Raw genomic sequence first — 17,183 nt, forward strand, 5'->3', positions numbered from 1 at the left:
AAATATATGAATTTTAGGATTTTTCCTTGGGAAAGGTTTTTCTCTTTCAGGGAAGATCTATTAACTCCCCATGGGTGCTGAAAATAAACTTGATGGTGAAAAACTCTATATAAATTAATTTAAAAATTATTTGGTTTCTCTTTTTAATTATTCTGGGGCATAGTCATTTCTAAAGGTCACTAGTAGAAAGTATAATTTCAAGACAGAATATTCTAGACATGCTAGCAGTTTATATGTATTCATGAGTAATGTGATATATATTGGGCGCTGGTGAGGAAGGAAGGAGGAATGAGTGACTATAAGGATGGTTACCATAGAAACTTCCTTTTTTACCTAATTGAAAAGAGACCACTACAGAGTGCTAAGCTGCATGTGTCATCTTACACTAGAGAGAAATGGTAAGTTTCTTGTTTTATTTAAGTTATGTTTAAGCAAGGAAAGTATTTGTTATTGAACAGTATATTTCAGGAAGGTTAGAAAATGGTGGTTAGGATATATTTTAAATCTACCTAAAGCAGCATATTTTAAAAATGTAAAAGTATTGATATTAAATTAAGAAATAGAGGACAGAACTAGACTGATAGCAGTGACCTAGAACAATTTGAGATTAGGAAAGTTGTGACCATGAATTTAAAGATTTATGTGGATACAAATTCTCCTTTAAAGTGTTTCTTCCCTTAATATTTATCTGACAGTTATTTATGAGCAGTGAATTATTTTATATACCTTAATAGTTTATTTGGGACGAAGCACTTAAACAAAAAGTTCTATAAGTTATATAAGCCTTTTCAGGAAGCTTGTCTCATATTCACTCCTGAGACATTCACCTGCCAAGTGGCCTGAGGATCAATCCGGTCCTAGGTTTATTTTGCAGACATACATTCTCCCAAGTTATTCAGCCTCATATGACTCCATGGTGGGCTTTACCAAAACAGTTCAGAGTGCACTTTGGCACACAATTGGGAGCAGAATAATCTAACGTGTGGTTTGGTATTCCAAGTGGGGTCTTTTTCAGAATCTCTGCACTAGTGTGAGGTGCAAATATGTTTCTTCATCTTTCTGGCTCATCCAGTATGTAGCTATTTGTGACATAATAAATATATACATCTATGAAAATATGTATTTGATTTCTGCCTCCAGTTCTTACAAAGAGCTCCTAAAACCCTTGTAGTTTCCCTAGTGGTAGGGGTGCTAGGGTCATCTTTTGTTCTAATATTTGGTCTGTGACCCTGCTCTCTGACAGAGCTCCTTAGTCCCTGGGTGAGGGTAGCATCTTCTCTTCTAATGAAGTGACTCTCACTGGGTTCCTGGATAGGGGCTGGTCACCAGAAAGGTCAAGCCATGATAAGAAGCTTGAAGCTTTTAGCCCCATTCACATCTTCTGGGGACGGGAGAGAAGACGAGCTGGAGATTGAGTTAATAAGCAACAATGCTTCCATGATGAAGAATCCATAAAAATCCCTAAAAGACAGGATTCAGAGTGCTTTGAAATAGGAGAACACGCAGAGGTGCTGGGAAGGGTGGTGAGTCCAGAGAAGGCATGCAAGCTCCCCACACCTCCCCCATACCTTTCCCTGTGCATCTCTTCCATCTGGCTGTTTCTGAGTTGTATCCTTTTATAACAAACTGGTAATCTAGTAAGCAAACTGTTTTCCTGAAGTCTGTGAATCACACTAGCAAATTATCAAACCTGAGGAGAGGGCCGTGGAGACCTTGGATTTGTAGACAAGTCAAACAGAAGCTATGAGTAACATGAGGACTCATCACTTGTGATTGTCATCTTCAGTGGGGAGGGGAAAAATCTTGTAAAACTGAGCCCTTAACCTGTGGGTCAATGCTAACTCCAGGTAGATAGTGTCCGATCTGAATTACGGGATACCCAGTTGGTAGCCGCAAAGAATGGGAGAATTGCTTGGTGTAGAAAACACACCCCCCACACACATGTGGTGTCAGAAATGAAGTGTTCTGGAAATATTGAGTGTTGGGAGTGAGTGTATAGAAAGAAAAACAGCTTTTCCTTTTCACTACTGGATTAAACACAAACACACTCATGCATTCACACGTCTCAAAGACAACCATTAATTCTCAAAGATAGTGCTGTCTAAATCCATACTGAGGAAGAAAACACATTTTCTTTTCAAGTCTGTAAACCTGACAGACTGCCTCTGTCCATACACTAATGGAACTCTGTGTTTTATCTGGAATGAGTTCATCCCACTTTGTTCCTTCTGTCTAGGGCAGGGCAAGAGTGCAACAGGGCTGACATTTTCATAGGAGCTCTGTCCCTGTTATTGGCTATACTTTAGACAAATTATTATGTGTCAAATATACATGTAAGTGATTTATCAATATTAAGTCATTTAATTCTCAAAACAACCTTAATAGGTTCCATTATGATTCTAGTTTTATACATAAGCCGACAGAGGCACCCACAGGCTAGATAACTTTCCCATGGCCACACAGCTAGTAAGTGGCAGAGCCAAGAGGCCCAACATTAACAGCACCACAGTCTATGCTCTCAGCCCCTTGGCCACATAGTGTCTGAGTGAGGACACACAGCTATTTAAGAAAACTTCCAGAAGTCTAGGAAATGGGGTGATAGCCCCACTTTTCTAGGTATAATAATTAGATATTTGTTTTTCTTCAGGCACCTAAAGAAAACTTACTAGAGTTTGAGCCTTTAGTAAGTTTTGCTAGTATATCTGTTTTTCTTCAAGTGCCTGAAGACAAACATACACACACACTCACACACACAAATGTGTATCTATATATATATGTGTACACATATCTCTCATCTCTATATATGTCTCTATATATCTCTCTATATATCTATAAACATATATCTATATCTATAGATACATACAGAGAAATTTCTTCTTTTTTTTTTTTTTTTTGAGGTGGAGTCTTGCTCTTGTCACCTAGGCTAGAGTGCAATGGCACAATCTCAGTTCACTGCAACCTCCACCTCCCAGGTTCAAGCGATTCTCCTGCCTCAGCCTCTCGAGTAGCTGGGATTACAGGCACACACCACCTCAGCCTGACTAATTTTTGTATTTTTAGTAGAGACGGGGTTCACCATGTTGGCCAGGCTGGTCTCAAACTCCTGACCTCAGGTAATCCACCCGCCTCGGCCTCCCAAAGTGCTGGGATTACAGGTGTGAGCCACCACACCTGGCCAAGATTTCTAGTTCTAAGAGAAATTAGCACCTGATAGATATTTCCTTGTAACTAAACCAGACATATCCTGATTATAGAACTAAGTTATTTATTTTCAGTGGAAGATACGAACGTCGATACAATAAGAGCAGCAGTCTACAGTAAGGTGGGCTTTGTAATTTTCTATGTTGAATCATGGCATGGGTACTTGGTTTATGTCAAATAGCCAAAAAAATATAAATTAAGGCATAACTAGGATTGTCAATTATACATATTTAGTAATGGAATGAATGAATTTATAAATAAATAGTAAAGGGCATGAATTAAGAATCTATAGGTATAAATAATATTAGCAACTTAATATTGTATAATAAAGTTTGATTTTCTAGGTGTAGTTGTTTGAGGCAGTAATGTTCATTTTATCCTTTGAGTAAGCCTAGAATTGAAGAACCCAGAATGCAATAGAATAGATATAACACTAAAACTATTCCTAAATATGATTTTAGTTCCAGTGTTCTTTGTGTAATTACCTAAGCTTTTCTTTAATGTTTTTGCTGCTACTACAGTGTCCTTAGTTATTTGAAATCTTATATTGGAAGCAGTTAAACCACATTCCTTCAAAGAGCCCTTAGTTTGAACCTCTAGTAAGTTTTGCTAGTATAATTTGGTTTTAAAATTGGCTAGAATTGCACAGGGAATTTCCATAACGTATAGTTGATCTGCAACTATAGGTTAATGTACTAGGATGGCTTCTCTTATGAACCTTATGAAAATATATCCTCAGATTCCCTCGAAGGTCAGTGACCAGAAATCCTCATTGTTTCTATGGCAACACAGCAAGATATGGTGCCTTGGAAATGTGCTGCATTTTAATTAGGTTCCTCTAGGGCTTCCTAACTGCATTTTGCAGGTAAACTAAATATCAGATTGCCTTTTATCTTGCAACAAAATGAAAGCTAACCCATGTCTGTAAATGTCAAAGCTAAGATGTGTTCCAGTAAAGCTGAATCTAAACAAATATAGTAGCAAGTCATGTTTTTATCTTAGAAAAGAATACAATACTCTTTACCTAGAATAGTCAAGGATGCTGCTTAATGACGTAGGTCAGAGTAATAGAGACTATCCTGAACTCTAAAACTATTAATAGACTATGGAACCTCGACTCCCATTTATGTCACTTGCTACTTAATATTAGTGTCTCTGTTTCCTTATATGTAAATATGCAAATGATAAAAATAGTGCCTCATGGCATTGTTGCATGCATTAAGTGAGTTAATATAAGTGGGACACTTAGGACTGCCTGGCTGATAGTAAGTGATCAATGAGTCAATGATGCTATTTATTAGTCATAGTACTAGTACAGCACACTGTATTTTTAAAGATAAATAAGAAATTAAAAAAAATTTAAATGTTCAGATACATTCACGTCTTCTTTTAATATAAAATAGCAATCAAGATCAGGATAATGGGAGAGATATTTTGGAGACATAAGGCAGAAGCTATTTACTAATAGCTAGGGGAGAATTTTACTAGTTTACTAACCAATATTACTATACTTATGTGTACTTAGCAGAATATCACCTAGCACCAAAAAGAAATTAAGAAAGTGTAACTTACTGAGAAGTGAATATGCACCAACTCCATAAACACTATGTTTATGGAACACATCTAACTTTAGACTTAGCTATACTCATCAACTCACATATCTTCTTATCCAAGTGGGGTGTGTTTAATATTTACCATATATTCATAAGTTCACTGAGTATTGTTCTGGTAACTAGAAAAAAAAAGGACCAGCATATATAAGTAAAATTCACTGATTTGAAACAGAGTATTATCAACTACAAAAGAAAAAAAAAACCACTTGAATCTCCACTGATTTCTCAAATCTCATTTATTTCCCATTATCTTCCCTCATACCTCTTGCATTTATTTGGTTAAATTTCTTTTTGATCCAAAAGGAAGCAATGTTTACCTGACGATTTCTACCTTATGCCAGAACAACAAATATACCAGCAATTACAATATTTCCAAGAAAAGTATTGTTTGTTTTCTCTTCATGTCTTTGGTGAGTCTCTTGGAATTAGGATCAAAAGAGAATGCATGAGCTGGTGAGATGTTTGTTACTGTCCATGAGCTGGTGAGATGTTTGTTACTGTCCTCTGTCAGATTTTCCTGTGCAGCAGTGTGGAAAGTAGGTCAGTAGGGCAGTGCATACTTGTCCTTTTGCCTTCTGGACACTGTACGACTGCCTAGGAATTGAGAGTAGCAGAAAATTATTATTGAATACTATGTTTCCTAACAAAATCAACTCTTGTAAAAAAACAAATGAAGACTAAATACAGACAGATGAGCCTCTAGAACATACTATGTGTTGTGTAAGGCGTCATCCAAATCTCTATGGAAATGGTCAAAGCAAGTGTTGAGAGGCTGCCAAACATTAGTAATGTGGCAGCACTGACTCCTGCTGTTGAAGATGGAGTGTCCATGTTGAATGATGAGAAATGTGGCAAGTCTTTTTGGCAAACTTCCTTGGAAGTTTGGGCATCCTTAGCTGTTTGTGCCATCCTTTAGCTAGGTTAGGCCATTTGTCTTAGATCAATGGGCAAAAGGGTAACAGCTGAGAAAAAGACCTTTCCTACAATTTTCTTGATCTCATCTAAAGCAAAAGAAGACGCATCTCTGAAGGAACTGTAAACTATGTATTGTTAACAACTGATTCTGAGCTCTGACTATCACAGCAATGTTTGGAGGTGAATACTGGTGGATACTTGGTGCCATTCTAAGAAGGAGTCCAACACAATCCAAAGTTATGTTTAAGAACAGCTCTGTAAATCAATATTATGGAGTTTCCATGGCTGTGTTTTCACTGCCCATGGTGAGAATAGACATTCAAATGCTACACTGTGTTGGTTTTTGATGATCAGACCTACTTCCAGGCTGTTAGGTGTAGGTTTTAGTCATGATTTTCATGCCAATTATTTCTGGACATGCTAGAAACAGTTCATTTGAAGTAATTCTTTCTGGAATAACAATGATTTCCACATTATAGTCCCCTTTTATAGATGAGAACTCATATTGACAGTCGGTAATTGACTTGAATTTCTTTTTTTTGAGCAGTATCTTTTCTGACAAACCATTCCATCTAGCTCCCATACACACCCAGCAGCAGTGCAGGAAAGACTGACCTGTAGTCTTCATATATAATTATGGAATGTGTTCAATATGAAAATGTTAATAGCTAATCTTTAACACTTGATATCTGTATGTTTCTGACTTCTGAATGCATTTTTTATTTGTATCCCACTTACCCACAAAAAACTGACCTGGCTTAAAATAAACACACAAACCACCAAACAAAAAATTACACTGACTACGAAATAAAGCTAAATTTTTTGTAAGCGAGAAATCACTTACATATATAACAGGGAAATGAGACTACTGAGAATATGATACAGAATAGTGTAGTTACATCCTACACTTAGATCTAAGTTTCTTAGTAGCCAAATCCATAAGAACAACACAAAGATCACATAGTTTTCAATGTCTGTAGAAAGAACCTATTTGGTTATTGTTCTTGTTTGTGATGATTATTATTATTATTTTGCATTTATTTTTTCCAATTTAATATTCAATAGCAGCTTATTACCAAACAGCTCTTTTAAAAACATGACAGTCAAATGGTAGCCTTCCAAATCATAATTCCCTATAGTCAAAGACATATTCACAATTGGTATCTTTTCTGAGGAAGAAATAGTGGCAGTCCCAGGACATCCTCATGATGGAGTACTGAATAAGCTATGGCATTTTCCCTTTTAGTGCAGGCCCTGCACGGGATGGACAGAATAGATAGGTACAGTTTGTCAGTTCTTCTGTGTTTCTAGAAGCAGCTAGCCAAAGTTCCAAGCTCTGCCTACGCAATGACAGAATTAAAAGCATTCCTTTTCCTTAGGAGAAAGGCCCAGTGGAATGATCTGTACAAACGGTGAAGGCATCCCACAATATTCATGTATAGAAGACTCAGATGCTTGTAGTACAAGATATGTTAGGAGAAAAGACCTTTTGAAATTTACTCATCTGTGGGAAGAAGGAAACGCTGGGAAGAAGTCCAGATATAGACAACAGGGAGACCATACAACAAATGACAGTACGCTAAAGGTCCAGCAAGAAGGAGCTAGAAGCATGCCAGAGAAGCAGCACTGATAACAGGGAAACAAGTGCTATTCACCCAGGCAGAATCAGGGAAGACTGACAGCAAACAGCACCACCCCTACCCAAGTCAGGGGTTTAGCAGTGAGATTCTGGAAACTTCTGTGAATTGGCAAGACTAAAATTAGACTACAGGCCAAAAGACTAGCATCCTGAAGAGATTAACAATAAGCTCTACTTAAAATACCTTATCACCATATCAGCTAGCCCAAAATTTCAGCCTTGACTCACAGGCATTTGGCAAAAGAATAAGCAAAGCTCTTACCATGCTTTTGAGACTTTGAGAAATGTTACATTTTTAAGAAAGGTTGGTGTTGCTGTTGAGAATTCTGTTTAGAACCAAATGTTTCCATACATATCTGAGGCCAAGGTGAAGCAGAAATATGTAAAATGCTATTTTGCCAGATACTTGGGCCTTGCATTCTCTAAACTGCATCGCACATTTCAGTTCACTGTCTGTTTTGTTTTCTTTCAGGGAAAAATCAAAGCACTCAAACATACAAATTCCAGGAAGTAAACTGATTGGCACTGTGCATTCTGAAAATCCTCAAAGCACATGTTTGAAAAAGTTTAGGTTTCTAGGTGGAATCGTGACTGTATTTATGTTGCCTGTGGCTACCTAATTAATTTTCTTCTTGGTAGATGTGTTCATACTATTCAGTTCAGACAGGAGTTGTGAGTGAGATTGCCATAGGGAGATTCCCCAAGTGACAGCAAAGAGAGTACAGTTCAAAACAGCCTAGATTGTTAAAAGGTACAAAAAAAAATTACAGTGAGACCAGGTCAAGATTTAGGATCTAACAGAGACGTAGGAAGAAAAATCAGTCTGAGCAATTCCATACGTCAGGGTCTAGCAAACCATTAGTGCTGACAGCTCTCCCAGAAGACTCATCTCCTCCTTTTGTCCCCCATCAGCCCTTGCCAGTGATAAAGAAGCCCTGCCCCAGTGTGACCCCGAAGCTGCGGATTGTCTGAAGATCAAAGAGTCACATAACTTTATAGATGTCTAATGCCTTTTTGTTAAGTAAGCGAACACCCAAGATTACATGGTGCGTTGTCATTTTGGATAGAATTAAAACAAACCTTCAACGAATAATTCTTTACTGCTACAAAAACTATTACTGGTGAATTCCATCCTAAATCTGTAGATATATTCTAGAATATATCTATAGAAGGAACACAAAATATTAACACTAAACCCCAACATACACTTGAAGCATAATAATGCTCCCATTTAAATATGGGCAGTTTTCCTATATAACAAATTAAGGATTCACCACTTCCTGCTCCTTTGAGCCACTGTATTACCCCTGCACCTTCCTTATTGCTGTGGGAAACAAGGTACTTTTGAAGTAATCTAAGAAAAGTACAATAAAATATATATATAAATGTATAAGAAAACAAACACAAAATTCCATGTCTAAATATTTAGCACAAAAAATAAGAACTTAATATTTAAGTTAAGAACCACCAGTATACCCATGCAAATATAATTTCATCAAGTTCCTTACTGATTACGTTTTTGAGCCCTTACATTACAATGGCTAGTAGAATCTTGCTCAGAGTAAATATCTGCATGAATGTGCAAGCATCATTATTAGATGTTATTCTTAAATACAAAATTTATTATACTAGATATATTAAGATTGAGATGAAAAGAAACCCATTTGCACATTCACTAAATTTTTTAGTGGCTAAAAATTATTGTATCATTCAGGTGTACAATTAATTTCTTATAAGTATAGAATAGATGACCTTTCAAGTGACTGCCGTCAAGTACAATGACATTTACTCTTGAAATGTTATTTCTCTGTTCTTTAAACCATGGCCAAGTTGTCTTGATCCCTTAAATAAAGAGACTGTAGGTCACTGGAAAAAAAAAAAAAAGAGGTGAGTGCTAATCATTGGGGAAAAAACAACAACAAAAAACCTCAGTCATCTCAGGACACCATCAGCTTAAAAGAAGACAGCACTTTTTTGGGAGTATGTTTGACATTTTCCACATATTTCAAGAAGGTCTTACTGATCTAAAATTGTAGCAGATGGAGAAGCAGCAGGTGTGAACTCAGCAGCTATACAAGAGACAAGATTCCAAACTAGGCCAGCCACTTAAGGTCTTTCACATTTGAGGTGAGGGAATGGATTTACCTTAGAAAAGATATAAAAGTGTGTGTGTGTGTGTGTGTGTGTGTGTGTGTGTGTGTGTGTATAAAATGCATTAAAAGCTATGTTAGTATCTTTCTATAAGACATGCCATGGATCTAGAGCCTAGGAGATGGAAGATAGCAAAATAAAACAGAGGAAAGACTTCTACACCAAAGTTAAAAGAAGAAACCTAACTCTGTTTCCTGTCCAAACTAATTCAAGTTACTGTGCTTTTTTTTTTAATTTATATTCATTTTTAATTATTTTCTTTTTTTATTATACTTTAAGTTCTAGGGTACATGTGCACAACGTGCAGGTTTATTACATAGGTATACATGTGCCATGTCGGTGTGCTGCACCCATTAACTCGTCATTTACATTAGGTATTTCTCCTAATGCTATCCCTCCCCCATCCCCCACCCCATGACGGGTCCCAGTGTGTGATGTTCCCTGCCCTGTGTTCAAGTGTTCTCATTGTTCAATTCCCATCTATGAAGGTTACTGTGCTTTTAACCTCAGGAATATGCTTCTCTAAAGGCAAATTCTTACTTATTTTGACAACCTCTCCCCAAATACTTGACCTGCCAGTTATTTCAAAATTATTAAAAAATAAAAACATAGCTATTTTCTCAATCAGAATCTCTGGGTTCAAGTTTTAGCTCTACAATATTCTAGCTACGTGACCCTAGGAAATATATTAGCCTCTGAAAATTAGATATAAATTAGAAATTAAAACATTCACTCTACTTTGTTTTAAAGATTAAATGAGATCTACTATAATTATATTAACGCTTAATAATGCCTAGCATTTCTTTATTTCCATTTTCTCATCTTCACTTGTGTAAGAAAAATCAAAATCTTAACAGCAAGATGTAATGGAGTTAAAGTGATATTAATATTTTTAAAAAATATTCAGGTCAAATAAATATATCTGTTTGGGCTTTTAATATAGTAATTCCTTATATTACTATGGTGACTATTATAAAAAAGAGGAGGCCAGGCGCGGTGGCTCACTCCTGTAATCCCAGCACTTTGGGAGGCCAAGGGGGGTGGATCACAAGCTCAGAAATTCAAGACCAGCCTGACCAACATAGTGAAACCCCGTCTCTACTAAAAATACAAAAATTAGCTGGGTATGGTAGCACGTGACTGTAATCCCAGCTACTCAGGAGGCTGAGGCAGGAGAATCACTTGAACCCCGGAGGCAGAGCTTGCAGTGAGCTGAGATCACGCCACTGTACTCCAGCCTGGGCGACAGAGTGAGACTCAGTCTCAAAAAAAAAAAAAAAAGAAGAAAAAATTTTCCAAAAAAACTTTGAGCAATAAGATCTTAGTGCAAAAGAAACCAAATGAAAAGTGTTTGAAATAAAGTTTCAATCTTTATTACCAATGCATAAATATCTTTCTGCACATTATCTTGGAGAGAATTTGATAATTTCCAAAAAGCCTTTTGATTTAGTTAGGACATAGACACAGAGATTGAAATCAAATTGCAAAGCAACATCTATTTGTATATTTACACCATCCTAACTTACATGGAAGATAAAGGAAAGTAACAGAAAAGCTAAAAGTACTACATTCTTATACATATGTTTGAAATAGACTGTACACAAACTAAATATAATCTGCATTTCTTTTGGCTACAACAGAGCACTAAGAAATGTTTTACAGACTGTTCAACTGACTCAATGTTATACTTTGAAATATCAGTGATATAAACAGAATAAGGACAATCTAATATATCTTGGAACTTTATCCACTAAAGAAATGCATTTAAGATTTTGTGTTCTAAATACTCTATTTTAGAATACAAACAAGCAGGGAAAAGCAACCTTGGCTTCCTCGTTCTTGGTTCTTTGATAATATCTATAACTTTCCACTTACAGTTTGATTCAAAAGGGCCATGACAAAGGTGAGAGGCACATTCACATTAAATAAAAGGCAGTAGCAAAACTGCAAAATTTAAGTTGTCAACAGCTAAATATACCTTATGGTAACGGTCCCTAAAAGGAAGCTAAATTTGTAAGCGAACCAAAAGGTTCAAGTTTTCTCAAAATAGAGCCAATGGTGGATTTTAAGTATCCTTAAATAAGATGTAACTTCTTGCATTTTATATAAAATTTAATGTCCATATGTCTATATAGCTTTTTCTAACTAAAAACATCTATATTCTTCATCCACTTCTAAAGTGGATGTAACCCAGAATAGGTTAAGAAGCTATATGAAGAATAATAATATTGTGTAATTACTCGAAGCATCTCAGAATAACTGACTAAAACCTTATTTTCACAAAACACATTGCATAAAATACCAGTTCCTGGGGAGTTAAACAGATATGTAAAAATTTGATGAATAAATTAAACTTCTATACTGCAGGATTTTTCAGAGCTCTTAACATTTTAATGAGCATTGTTTGTCTCCACGAGTGTGATACAATAAGCAGTTTCACAAACTACCCAAGGAAGCTTTCTTAGCTCACAGTGTTGTCTGGCTGTGATAGTCCAAGGAAACCGCTTGGAGAAATGGTGATTTAAGACTGCACTTTATGACCAAACATTGAGTGATAATCAAGTAAGGATTTTATAATTAAATTCAAACTAACCAATTTTTAGTGAGTAAAATAGCAACTGTGCCTTTGGAACCATGCTGCTCTCCAATGAGCAATAACCATAATCACACCACTAAGTAAATTGACTGGCAGGTCCCAAATGGATAAATACTCCTTCACATATTTTAATCGCTTGGGCAAATTACCTTTAAAGAATGCTTTGTCTAGCTTTGTTGTCCCAAAGATCCTTATTATTTCATCCCTAGCTAGTTAGCTAGTACACATAAAAAATAGAACTAAGAACAGCAAAAATAGGGTGGAAAGGATAAAAGATAATGTTTCAACTGCAAATTCTAGGAATTACAGTCATTGATAAAATTGTGTATAATGTGACAAGTATAGCCAAGAGCTGTATTTTAGCTTCAGGATTACCAGAATTTGAAGTTTAATCCATTGCTAACCTACGTTAAAACAACCAAAACCAAAAAGAAAGAAATGATTAGCAGAGAATCAAACATGCTGCTGTTAGTTAAACTTGAGTAATAGTGAATTTTCATTGTCATATTGCCTAAGACGTAAACATTCTTTGTAACTGCTTCCAGTGTGATTTTAAAAACCTGTAGGTCTGATGTTCTTTATAAATGAATAGGAAACACATTTTATTTCAACCAAAATCACAGCTGTAACCTAAAGAGAGAAAATGAGATTGCAGGTTGTCCTTTTCCTTCCTCTTTATCAGCTGTTCAGTTATATCCACCAACTCCATTTAAGCTGACAACTGGTATTTTTCTTTCATTCGCTCTACTCCCACTAATATTATTTTAGCTTCTGAGTTCTCTCCTAACGTCACCATCTTGTTTTTGCCTACATCTGTTCTTCATTAGCCTCCCAGAGAGGTAAGTTTTCATTCAACTTTATGGAGTATCCATGATAAGCATGAGACTGAATATTATGTGTTTCTTCCAAGATCCAAGGAAACTGACAATCTCGCAAGGGAGCAAAGGACAAAAATACCTGCTACTTTATCATAGAATAAGATAAATTTTTCAATATGTGGCTTTCATTGTAGTAAATGAGATATGGCATCACTAACTTGATTCTTCATTTGTAAAATGCTATTTTGATATGGCCTAAGTGTTGCTATGGAAGCTGATATTACTCCTCAGTTGTAAAAGGGCAAGAGATTGTACATTTAAGAAAAAATTATGAACATTTTGGGGAACCTATATTGTTAAAAAAAAGCTCTGTTTTAGACATGTAATAATATTTAAAGTGCTGAACTGATATTTACAATATTTTGTTCTTTAGCAACTATCTTTTTACACTGCTAGAGCACTGAATTATCAAAAATTAATGTGGTAGACTGAGCAGTAGAAATGGGCTTTCTAAGAATATAGTTGTCTAAAATATAGTACTTGAATGTATTTAAAATTAAGTTCACTATATTTTGACAGAACACCTTCTATATATTTAAAGGACATATTCTCTCAGCAATATTATTTTGGTAAACTGTAATATTAAATAAGAAATTTTTGGAATGGATACTTGAAATTTTGTGTCATTATGATTAATGCAAACATTTTAATCTGACCACAAATTTTCAGAGAAAAACATTGTTCTACACTTGTTGGTAGGCAGGAGAAATGTAAAAAGATATTAATGTTTACAATGTGGAAATATATTTATATGCTTAACGTATACATAAGGTATTAGCCGACAAAAGTAGACTTAAGGTGATAACAGACACCAACTGGAGCTAGATTAAAAAAATAGACATACTTTTTAGGAAGATGTTGTCACATCCCACAAAAGCTAGGCTAAAGCTGAAAGACCCAGTTCCAGATAGGCTGGTATCAGAGCAGGTTCCAGGTGTGGGAATTCATAGGCCTCAGGGCCACTGGCATTTGTAATAAAACTGAGCTACCAGAAGCTCCCAGCCTCTGGTTTCTCAGTTCAACTCTCTAAATTCCTAGGATCTTCTGATTGCCACAGCTTAAATAAGGCATGCATATCAACCCAATCAATTGCAGCAGGTGAAGCAGGTCATATAGCAGTGCCATGGCTGGTAGAGACCCACCTCACTGTAACAGGAACAGTTTCCAGAAAAGGAGAACTCTTGACAACTAGACACTAATCCAAGAGTTATTCTACAACTCAAATGAGTGTGATCATTTATCAAATTAAATTTCAATGACTATCAAAGTTGATGATTGCATCTTTCAGATTTCATTTCATTGGTATCCATTATGAGTCATAATCAATTCAATTTTATTAGAAAATATACGCATGTGTGTGTATGTAAACACGATAACTTTGCCATGTAATTAATACAGTTGATGCTAGTAATGTTTACACAGTTGATTTAAAATTAACCTAGAGCTCTTAATGGAGATTATTTTATAATATGTGGAGAGGCTTCTGCCAAGAATGTTAGTGTCTACTTCCAACAAGCTTGAACAGAAGACATGCAGCCTGGAGCCATCCAGATTAGACCCCCAACACATCAGATCGGCCTGAACAAGTCAGTTTTAGATCAGTTTTAATGACTATCAGAGTTGATGGTTGCATCTTTCAGATTTCATATTTGTTTGCCAGTTACAAGCAGGTTATCCTCCTACTGGGCAATAAACCTAAAAGGCATATTCAATCTTCCTTGGAAGTACACAGAGAGGAGCATTACAAAATGTATTCAATTTTATTTTTATGAGGATGCACTTTGATTTTTAAAAAATCTCACCTCAGTTGGCTTAATTTTTTTTCACTCCATGCATTTGCAAAATCTGGAATGTAAATGTAATCATTCAGCTTGACTGAATTTTATAGAAAGTGTACAACTTAATTGTATGAATAAAAGAAGAAAATAACCTTTCTATATACTGATGCATTCATTAGAAATATATGGGTTTGATGCCTTTTTAGAAATAAGCTAGGGTTTCCTTCTGCACATTAATAGGTATTAAGAGAGTTTGTTTGTTTGTTTGAGATGGAGCTTCGCTCTTGTTGCCCAGACTGGAGTGCGATGGCACGGCCTTGGATCACTGAAACTTCTGCTTCCTGGGTTCAAGCAATTCTCCTATCTCAGCCTCCCAAGTAACTGGGATTACAGGCACCCGCAACCATGCCCAGCTAATTTTTATATTTTTAGTAGAGACAGGGTTTCACCATGTTGGCCAGGCTGGTCTTGAACTCCTTACCTCAGGCGATCCACTACTTTGGCCTCCTAAAGTGCTGGGATTACAGACATGAGCCCCTGTGCCTGATTGGTAATACAGTTTTTTTTTTTTACTGCTCTTGGATTAAAGGATTTTACTCTGTTACTAACTGCATGTGATGAAGTCAATAAAGAAGTTATTTGACTTGCTTTCCAGGAAAATTGGTAATCATGTGTCAGCCATATTTGCTTTTAATATTTAGAACTTACCAAGAAATTCAGTGACAATATAAGTGGCACATAAGGGAGCAAAGAAGACACTGAGTTCTTCAAATTATTGCTTAATATGTTTTTGATTTTTAAATAACAAAAGCCATAGTTACTCTTCTGCCGATCCTATAGTGGCATAATGAGGTGATCAGTAGAAATTGGGGGGTGACTCTTTATGATTACTGTTAACTGAGGAAAGATCTGACTTCAGTGGCTCTTGTGAAAGACCTCTGTGGTCAAAAATAGCTAAATTTGTGCCCTCCCGCCTCTGAAAATAAGCAAGCACATAACTCCTTTAAGGAATTCCCTTTGTTGCATCTTGGTAGTGGAGAATGGAGAACAGGAAATTGCAAGATGAAGAGACAGGCTCTCATTGTGGGAGCAACTGACTGCTGAGCTGTGGTAACATCAGTGGGGCTCAAGCAAGAACAGAGATGACAGAAAATACAACAGAATCCTTTGTACATTCAGAGGAGCTGTTAGATTGAGGGCCAGATACCAGCAGTGCATGTAAGACAGGAAGTAAGCATGGATGTCTGAGAGGAGTTGAAAGCCTTGCTGTTTTGTATACTGCCACATGGCATGTGTGGAAACACCAGGGAGCTCCACAAAACTCCATTTTCCTCATCCTTCCTTTCTTTGGGAGAAGGAAAACATACTTTGAGCCCTTGACCCTCACTCTCAAGGATGTAAACAAGTTAGAATAACATTCCCTCTGTGACAGCATGCCATGCTGCCTTGAAAGGAATTGCACTGGGAATGAAAGGCAGAGGTTTCTGTGAGTAGAGATAAGGGAGGCTGTGAAAACTGATTCCATTATGTTCCACTGGTTGAAGCAGCATTACCTGAATTTCACTGGTATCCATTATGAGTCATAATCAATTCAATTTTATTAGAAAATATATGCATGTGTGTGTATGTAAATGTGATAACTTTGCCATGTGATGAATATTGTTGATGCTAGTAATGTTTACACAGTTGATTTAAAATTAACCTAGAGCTCTTACTGTAGCTTTTTTTTATAATATGTGGAGAGGTTTCTGCAAAGAATGCTAGTGTCTACTTCCAACAAGCTTGAACAGAAGGGGTGCAGCCTGGAGCCATCTAGATTAGACCCCAAACACATCAACACATCAGATTGGCCTGACCAAGTCAGTTTTAGATCAATAATAACTGTTAGCTTACCTGTGATCTATTTCTTATTGTGAATCAAATTCATTCCAGTGGACAGAGCCCAATTCCAATGTCAGCCCTTAAAATTAGCCTCATTCTATTTACACTATATTACAACAACCAATTATTGGATTTAGTGAAAGTCATCACACAGGCCATAAAAGAAATCTAATATTTATATGTTCAATATATAGAGTAATTACATTGTGTTAGACACTAAACTAAGTACTTGCAACTCATTTTGAATATTGCCTGGTGGAGAAGAAAGGTATCAAACAAGAAGACAGAATGAAGTTTGATGCCACTGATGGCTATTAGCTTTCTTATTTGAAATGGAACAAAATACCAGAACATGGAACTGCACAGGCTAGTACAACACATCAGACTTTTGAGAGATTCAGTGCAAGTACTAATTATAAAGACAATGGAATCAGATGGCTCTTGCTGAGTATAACTGATGCATTGGAGGAAGACACCAAAAGGTTGAGGGTAATTAATCACACCTCAAAAGCAAAATGTGAAAGTGAGGGG

This window comes from Hylobates moloch, unplaced genomic scaffold (assembly GCF_009828535.3).
Source record: "Hylobates moloch isolate HMO894 unplaced genomic scaffold, HMol_V3 SCAFFOLD_2, whole genome shotgun sequence".
Lineage (NCBI taxonomy): Eukaryota > Metazoa > Chordata > Mammalia > Primates > Hylobatidae > Hylobates > Hylobates moloch.